At 47.3% G+C, this 7,413-nt stretch overlaps 2 long non-coding RNA genes across 2 annotated transcripts; one reads left to right on the forward strand and one right to left on the reverse strand.

Annotated features, from left to right (window-relative positions):
- Positions 1-1,978, forward strand: LOC119864621. Its single transcript, XR_005374532.1, has 2 exons — positions 1-802; positions 1,823-1,978. It is a non-coding gene; the product is annotated as an uncharacterized LOC119864621 (long non-coding RNA).
- Positions 915-6,992, reverse strand: LOC102156994. The gene is made up of 2 exons (XR_005374531.1): positions 6,416-6,992; positions 915-1,953 (listed from the first exon to the last, which is right to left on the reverse strand). It is a non-coding gene; the product is annotated as an uncharacterized LOC102156994 (long non-coding RNA).
- Between the last annotated feature and the right edge of the window lie 421 nt (positions 6,993-7,413).

The following is a 7,413-nucleotide window of genomic DNA, read 5'->3' on the forward strand; positions in this document are numbered from 1 at the left end:
GATAAAGGGAGAAGCAGACTCGCCACTGAGCAGGGAGCCTGAATCCGGCCTGGATCTCAGGACCCTGGGGATCATGACCTAAGCCAAAGGCACACACTTAACTGAGCCACCCAGGCTCCCACCCCACGGTTTTGTAATTCTATATTATAACATTTTTATACTTGTTCTTGAGTATAAACACTCAGATCCAAAAGAAAAAAAAGGATGTCTTCTCATCTTAGGTTATCAGCATGGGAGTTTCTGGTATTGTGGGCTAGTTAACCCTAGGTTAAGTCATACAAGCCCAAAGGTGATTAAGATCTGAGATACCGCAATGAGGTTGAATCCTCTTTTGCAGGTTTCTTAGTATTTTTTTTAAATTATTTATGATAGAGAGAGAGAGGCAGAGACACAGGCAGAGGGAGAAGCAGGCTCCATGCACCGGGAGCCCGACGTAGGATTCGATCCCAGGTCTCCAGGATCACGCCCTGGGCCAAAGGCAGGCGCCAACCCGCTGCGCCACCCAGGGATCCCCTCTTAGTATGGTTATATACGGCAGGTTTCCCAGTCCCTATCTTTCAAGCATATTTTAAAATGTTTAAAAAAACTAAATAAAAATTGACCTTTTTTTTTTCTAAAAACAAAGTGTCCTTGAACTATTTATTAGGCCACAGGTGTTGATCAGACCTTTTTGCTCTTTGTATAGTTTACAAATTTTCTGGATTGTTTAGCTGCTTTAGCATTTAACATTTTTATTCAATTCTTCACAGGTGAAAAGTACACCTATGAAGAGTACATCTATATAATAAGTACTTTCTATATAGTAAGTTCCCTCAATAGAACTTCTTCATGTTCATATTTTTGCAACTAGTTTTTGTACAGTTTTAACTTTTTTTTTAGAAAAATTATGAACTCATGGGCTTTTACAAATTGCATTATTATTCATTAAGGACTTTATTTTAGAGAGAGAGGATGGGGGTGGGCCAGAGGGAGAAAGAATGTCAAGCAGATTGCTGAATGGGGAGGCAATCCCCTGAGCCCTCCCCCTGAAGCAGGGCTCCATCTCACAACCCTGAGATCATGGCTTGAGCTAAAACCAAGGATCTGAGGCTCAACCTACTGCGCCATCCAGGCACCTCTCCTTTTTATTATTTTATATCCATTGTCACCTCGTTATTTTCTGCAGAGGAAAGAATTCTACAAGATCCATTCTGGGTTTGTTTTTTTTTTCTTGCCCCAAGACAAGGACTCAATCACTGAATTAGTTCCCTAATGATGCTGTAACTTCATCACATCCCAAAAGTCCTTTGGCGATGTGTAGTAACATTCACAGGTGTTGGGGATTAGGACATGTACATTTTTGGTAGGTTGGCAGGGTATTCTTCCTTAGTCTGGCCTTTGCCCCTAAAGATTCACAGCCATCTCACACATACAGAATGCATTCATTTTAATCTCCGTGTTACCCAAAGTGTCAACCATTGCATACCATCAAAGCAACATCTCTGTCTTGGCTCCAAAGTCCAAAGTCTCATTGTCTAAATGAGGTATAGGTGAGAGCTAGGTATGATCCATCCTGGAGACATGGCCCTTCAAAATGGGAGGACAATAGATGGGAAAAAGCAGTCATTGGTCTTAACCAATTTAAAAATCTAGCTGGAAAAAGTATCCAGGCTTTAAGGCCAGAGAGTATTCTCTGAGCTCAAGCTGACTTCCTAGGAGCCCTCGCTTTTTCATGAACAGAAGCACTTGTTTATAGATGAGTAGTTTTATCAGCTTGTTTCCTGCTTTTGGAATTTTGGGGATTCACAGCCTTCTTTCATTTTGTTCTTTTTCTGTCCTTCAGAGTCTCAAGTTGGCAGTTCTGCTGGTGTAAAATTCTCAACCTTGTGGATCTGTCATGGGAATTCACTTCATTAGACAAGAGGCTCCTCCACAGAACTTTCCTGGATAATCCCATCTCTGTCCTGGGTTTTGCTGCAATAATTGAGAGGATTCATGAGTCACATGCCTAATCTCTTAACCTATCTCTGTGAATGAATATTCTGGCCTTTTGATCATTCTGAGGCACTAGAAAAAGGTGGTTCAACCATATCCTTGGCTTTTTCTCCAGAGCACATTTACCAGTGAATCTCCTAATTTTAGCATCTTTTGGTTAGGCTAAGGTTTTTCTCAAATCACCAAGTTCAGTTTCTAACAGTACTTCCCTAGGTTATCTCTTTGCTCTTGCATTTTGTTTTATTTTTTTATAAGGGATTTTATTCATTTATTTATTCATGAGAGACACAAAGAGGCAGAGGCACAAGCAGAGGGAGAAGCAGGCTCCTTGCAGGGAGCCCGATGCAGGAGTCGATCCTGGACCAGGATATGGTCAACAGCTGAGCCACCCAGGCGTCCCTATTTAATTTTTTAAAGATTTTGTTTATTCATTTTTTTAAATTATTTATTTATTCATGAGAGACACAGAGCGGCAGAGACACAGGCAGAGGAAGAAGCAGGCTCCCTGCAAGGAGCCCAACGTGAGACTCAATCCTGGACTCCGGGATCACGCCCTGACCTCGAGATCATGCCCTGAGTTGAAAGCAGATGCTCAACTGCTTAGCCACCCAGGCGTCCCTTTGTTTATTCATAAGAGACACACAGAGAAAGGCAGAGATATATATAGAGAAGACGACTCCCCACGGGGAGCCTGATGTGGAACTTGATCCCAGGACTCTGGGATCACGACCTGAGTCGAAGGCAGATGCTCCACCACTGAGCCACGCAGGGACCTTTTGCTCTTGCATTTTACTACAAGCATCCGAAAGAAACAAACAAACAAACAAAACCCTCAGCTAAATATCCAAGTGGTGTATACAAATTCTGTCTTCCACATAACTGTAGGATACAACTCAGCTATGTTTCTACCATATAAGGATTCCCCTTTCTTCCAGTTTCCAATATTCCCCAATTCCTTCTGAGCCCTCACCAGCAGTGCTTTTAGTGTTCATATTTCTATTTATGTATTCTCTAAGACTACAGATTTCCTGTTGAGCTCTTCACCTCCGAGTCCTCACTAGCAAGAGTTGTTAACATCCACATTTGTACTAATTATCTGTAGAAAGCATTCAAGGTTTTTTCTCTCATCCCTGTAATTCTTCTAGCTTTGTTCATTGCCCAGTTCCAAAACCACTTCTAGGGTGGCCCGGATGGCTCAGCGGTTTAGCACCTGCCTTCAGCCCAGGGCCTGATCCTGGAGACCCAGGATCGAGTCCCACGTCGGGCTCCCTGCATGGAGCCTGCTTCTCCCTCTGCCTGTGTCTCTGCCTCTGTCTCTATGAATAAATAAATAAAATCTTTAAAAAAAAAAAAAAACAAAAAAAACCACTTCTACATTTTAACATGGACTGATCTAACATGATTTTTCACTTGGATTTTTTTTTAAGTAGGCTCCACGGCCAGCATGGAGCCCAATGCCGGGCTTGAGCTCATGACCCTAAAATCAATATGTGCGATGAGATTAAGAGGTGCTTAACCAACTCAGCCACCCAAGTGCCTCAGGATTTTTCACTTGTATTGACAGTTAACTATACATATATCGGTTCAGTGTTGCCTCATACCAAGATTTCTGTGTGAGATTTGATATAAGTCAAAGTAACTCTGTAGGCCAAATTCGGTCTGCTGGTCAGTTTATAATTATTATCTAGATTAGAGATGTGATCTAATGATAGGTCATTATTGTGGATGCATAGATAGATATATATGATGGATACTGGGATTTATGTACAGAAACTCTTAGCACTACAGAAACTGTTCAAATTTACAGGGGGGCTGGGCAGCCCTGGTGGGCCAGCAGTTTAGTGCCGCCTTCGGCCTGGGGTGTGATCCTGGAGACCCGGGATGGAGTCCCGCATTGGGCTCCCTGCATGGGGCCTGCTTCTCCCTCTGCCTGTGTCTCTGCCTCTCTCTCTCTGTGTGTGTCTCTCATGAATAAATACATAAAATCTTTTAAAAACCCAAATTTACAGGGGGGGCTAAGAAACACAGCATAGGGTGGAGCGGTTGGCACAAAAAAAAGGCAGCGCAGCACTATTGTCTGTTCCTTTCCTCATTTGGCTATTATATCTCACGAGCCAGACCTATGGGGTGGAGAAAAAAAAAACAAGATAGGATCCCAGTAGGGCAAGGCCTGTAAATATTATATTTGGTTATTTGGGCAGCCCCAGTGGCTCAGCAGTTTAGTGCCGCCTTCAGTCCAGGGCGTGATCCTGGAGACCCAGGATCGAGTCCCATGTTGGGCTCCCTGCATGGAGCCTGCTTCTCCCTCTGCCTGTGTCTGTGCCTCTCTGTGTCTCTCATGAATAAACAAATAAAATCTTTAAAAATAAATAAATTTGGTTATTTAAGGGCTAACAGAGCTTTCACAAAACCCCTGATGGAATTGGGTAAGGGCATATAATAGATGTGACTGCAGATCATGGGGTTTTTGATTTTGAAATAATTATTGAGAATTTTACATAGATTTGTTCTGAGTACCTTATATATAGTTGCCTCTTTTTTTTTTTTAATTTTTTTTTTATTTAATTATGATAGTCACAGAGAGAGAGAGAGAGAGAGAGAGAGGCAGAGACATAGGCAGAGGGAGAAGCAGGCTCCATGCACCGGGAGCCCGATGTGGGATCCGATCCCGGGTCTCCAGGATCGCGCCCTGGGCCAAAGGCAGGCGCCAAACCGCTACGCCACCCGGGGTTCCCCTATAGTTGCCTCTTTTAACAATAGCTCTGCAAGGCAAATGTCCCAATTTCATGATGAGGAAAAATGAGAACAGAAAGGTAAGTACTATTATGACAATTTCACAGACTAGAAATTAAACAGGTTGAGTAAGTCATCTGAGGCTGTTTAAATTGTCTCAAAGGGATCCCTGGGTGGCTCAATGGTTTAGCGCCTGCCTTTGGGCCAGGACGCAATCCTGGAGTCCCGGGATCGAGTCCCACATCAGGCTCCCTGCATGGAGCCTGCTTCTCCCTCCGCCTGTCTCTGACTCTTTCATGAATAAATAAATAAAATCTAAAAAAAAAAAAGTCTCAAATGAGAAGGAGGCATAAACAGAGGGATTAGTCACGTAGCAGGATGGAAGGGTGCTGCAGGCAGAATGAACACTATGGGCAAAGACAGGATCAGTATGCACAAAGGAAGGACATTAGCCAACTATAGCAATGGTATAATCAGGATGCTTTTAGTTTTAAGTACCAGATAAGTCTGACTCTTACTTGTTTCAACACTAAAGGGAGTTTATTGGTCTACATTACTGAAGACTGAGCAGTGCGCTTGAGGCAAGGCCTCATTCAGCAACTCACTGATGTCACCAAATATGGAATCTTGCCTTGTAGTCTTAAAGTGGCTTGACAGCAGCTTCTGGTATTACATTTGTTTTGACACCCAGCAGAAAATATTCCACCCAGCCCTGCAAGCCAAGTCCTGAGACCAACTCTGGGTCAGCTTGCGTCTTAAGCCCACCAATCAATGTTGGTAGGGAGATGGCATGGATTCTTTAATTTTTTTTTTAAAGACTTTATTTATGGGATCCCTGGGTGGCGTAGCGGTTTAGCTCCTGCCTTTGGCCCAGGGCGCGATCCTGAAGACCTGGGATCGAATCCCATGTCGGGCTCCCGGTGCATGGAGGCTGCTTCTCCCTCTGCCTGTGTCTCTGCCTCTCTCTCTCTCTCTGTGTGACTATCATAAATAAATATTAAAAAAAAAAGACTATTTATGAGAGAGAGAGAGAGAGAGCGCGCGCGCACATGAGCAGGGGGAGAGGCAGAGGGAAAAAGACTCCCTGCTGAGCAGGAAGCCCCAATGCACTTTAACCTAGCTTTCTTAGTCTGTTCTTAAAGCTGGGGATGTAGTTCCCTTCCCCAAAAACTAGGATTCCCAAATGGAATTCAGGTAAATGGGTGGGGAGAATGAAAGGTGGAAGGACAATCCATGTAGGTAATGCCTCCTGAATCCTGTTTTTTTTTTTTTTTTTTTTTTTTAGATTTTATTTATTCATGAGAGACACACACAGAGAGAGAGGCAGAGACACAGGCAGAGGGAGAAGCAGGCTCCATGCAGGGAGCCCGACGTGGGACTCGATCCGGGGTCTCCAGGACCACGTCCCGGGGTTAAGGCAGACGCTCAGCCGCTGAGCCACCCAGGCGACCTCTCATGGTTCTTCCACGTCTGAGTTCAAGATGTTTGCTGCCTTAGTCACTCTTGGCGGTGAACAGAGAGGGCAAGGGAAGACATGTCCACGCTTTTCATGGTACTGCCTACGTGGCACAGATTCCCTCTATTCAATTCCCATTGGCTACCACCTAATCACAAACCCACAAGTAGCTGCCAGAAAGGCGGTAAGATGGAATGTAGTTGGGTGGCCATAGGTCCACCTAAAACTTTTAAGGAGACAACCTGCCCTTACCGCGGTTCAGGCATGCGCTCCTGGTGTCTGTTTTTCTAAGTACTTGTCTGTCCTGTCTGATCCTGAACCACAGGTCAGCTGCTTCCCCGCTGGCTTGTGCGTCTGGGCTGGAGCTCAAGTGCCAACACCGGTGAGCTCCTCCGGCAGAGGCCGTCGCCACGGCTGCGGCACCTCAAGCGGGAGCCGCCGAAGCGCGCTTACTCTGCTACCGTCCGTGCCGCGAGTTCCCCAGCAAGCTCGGACACCACCGTGAGCGGCCTCTCCCGGGGGTCTTCGGAGGCCAGGGTGCCCATCACACATGGCTGCCCGCATCTTCCTGGGCGGGGACACCGCCTCTCGAGCCAACCTCCGCCTCTGAGTCCGGAGCTCTCTCTTCCCTGGGCCTTACATTTCTCTCTTTTTTTGAAGGAGTGTGATTTCGAGCACTGGTCGGGCTCTCATGAGCCCCGCGATTCCAGGAGAAGAGCTCGGAAGCTGCAAGGCCCACGTAGATGACGGGGCCACGCGAAGGGGCTTACGAGGCCGGCCGGCGCGGTGGGGCTCGCGGAGCGCACGCGCTCGCCCCGCCCCGCCCCGCCCCCCCCCCGCCCCGGGCTGCGGCTGCGGCTGCGGCTGCGGCTGCGGCTGCGGCTCCGGCTCCGGCTCCAGCGCTGGCGCTGCCGAGCCCCCTTCACGCACCCTGGTTCAGCGGCCCGAGCCCGCCGGTGAGGACGAGCGGCCTCCAGAAGGGCGTGTCTGCCCTCCCCAGAAGCCCCGGGGTGGGGGTGGGGGGGACAGCAACCAGCTTGCGCTCCCCGCCGCCGCAGGACCAAGAGTTAACCCGAGACCGTTTGCACTGGTTATCGCGAGAGCAAAAACCAGGGGCGGAGCCCAAACGTGTCCGTCCCACTACGCAAGCGCAATTTCGCCAACGCCCCCGTTCGTACGCGCGTTTGGGTGCAACGTCCAGACGTCCAGACGTCTAGGGAAGGCCCGCCCCGCAGGAGCCCGCTGGCATT

The sequence above is a fragment of the Canis lupus genome, chromosome 20 (genome assembly GCF_011100685.1).
Source record: "Canis lupus familiaris isolate Mischka breed German Shepherd chromosome 20, alternate assembly UU_Cfam_GSD_1.0, whole genome shotgun sequence".
Classification (NCBI taxonomy): Eukaryota; Metazoa; Chordata; class Mammalia; order Carnivora; family Canidae; genus Canis; species Canis lupus.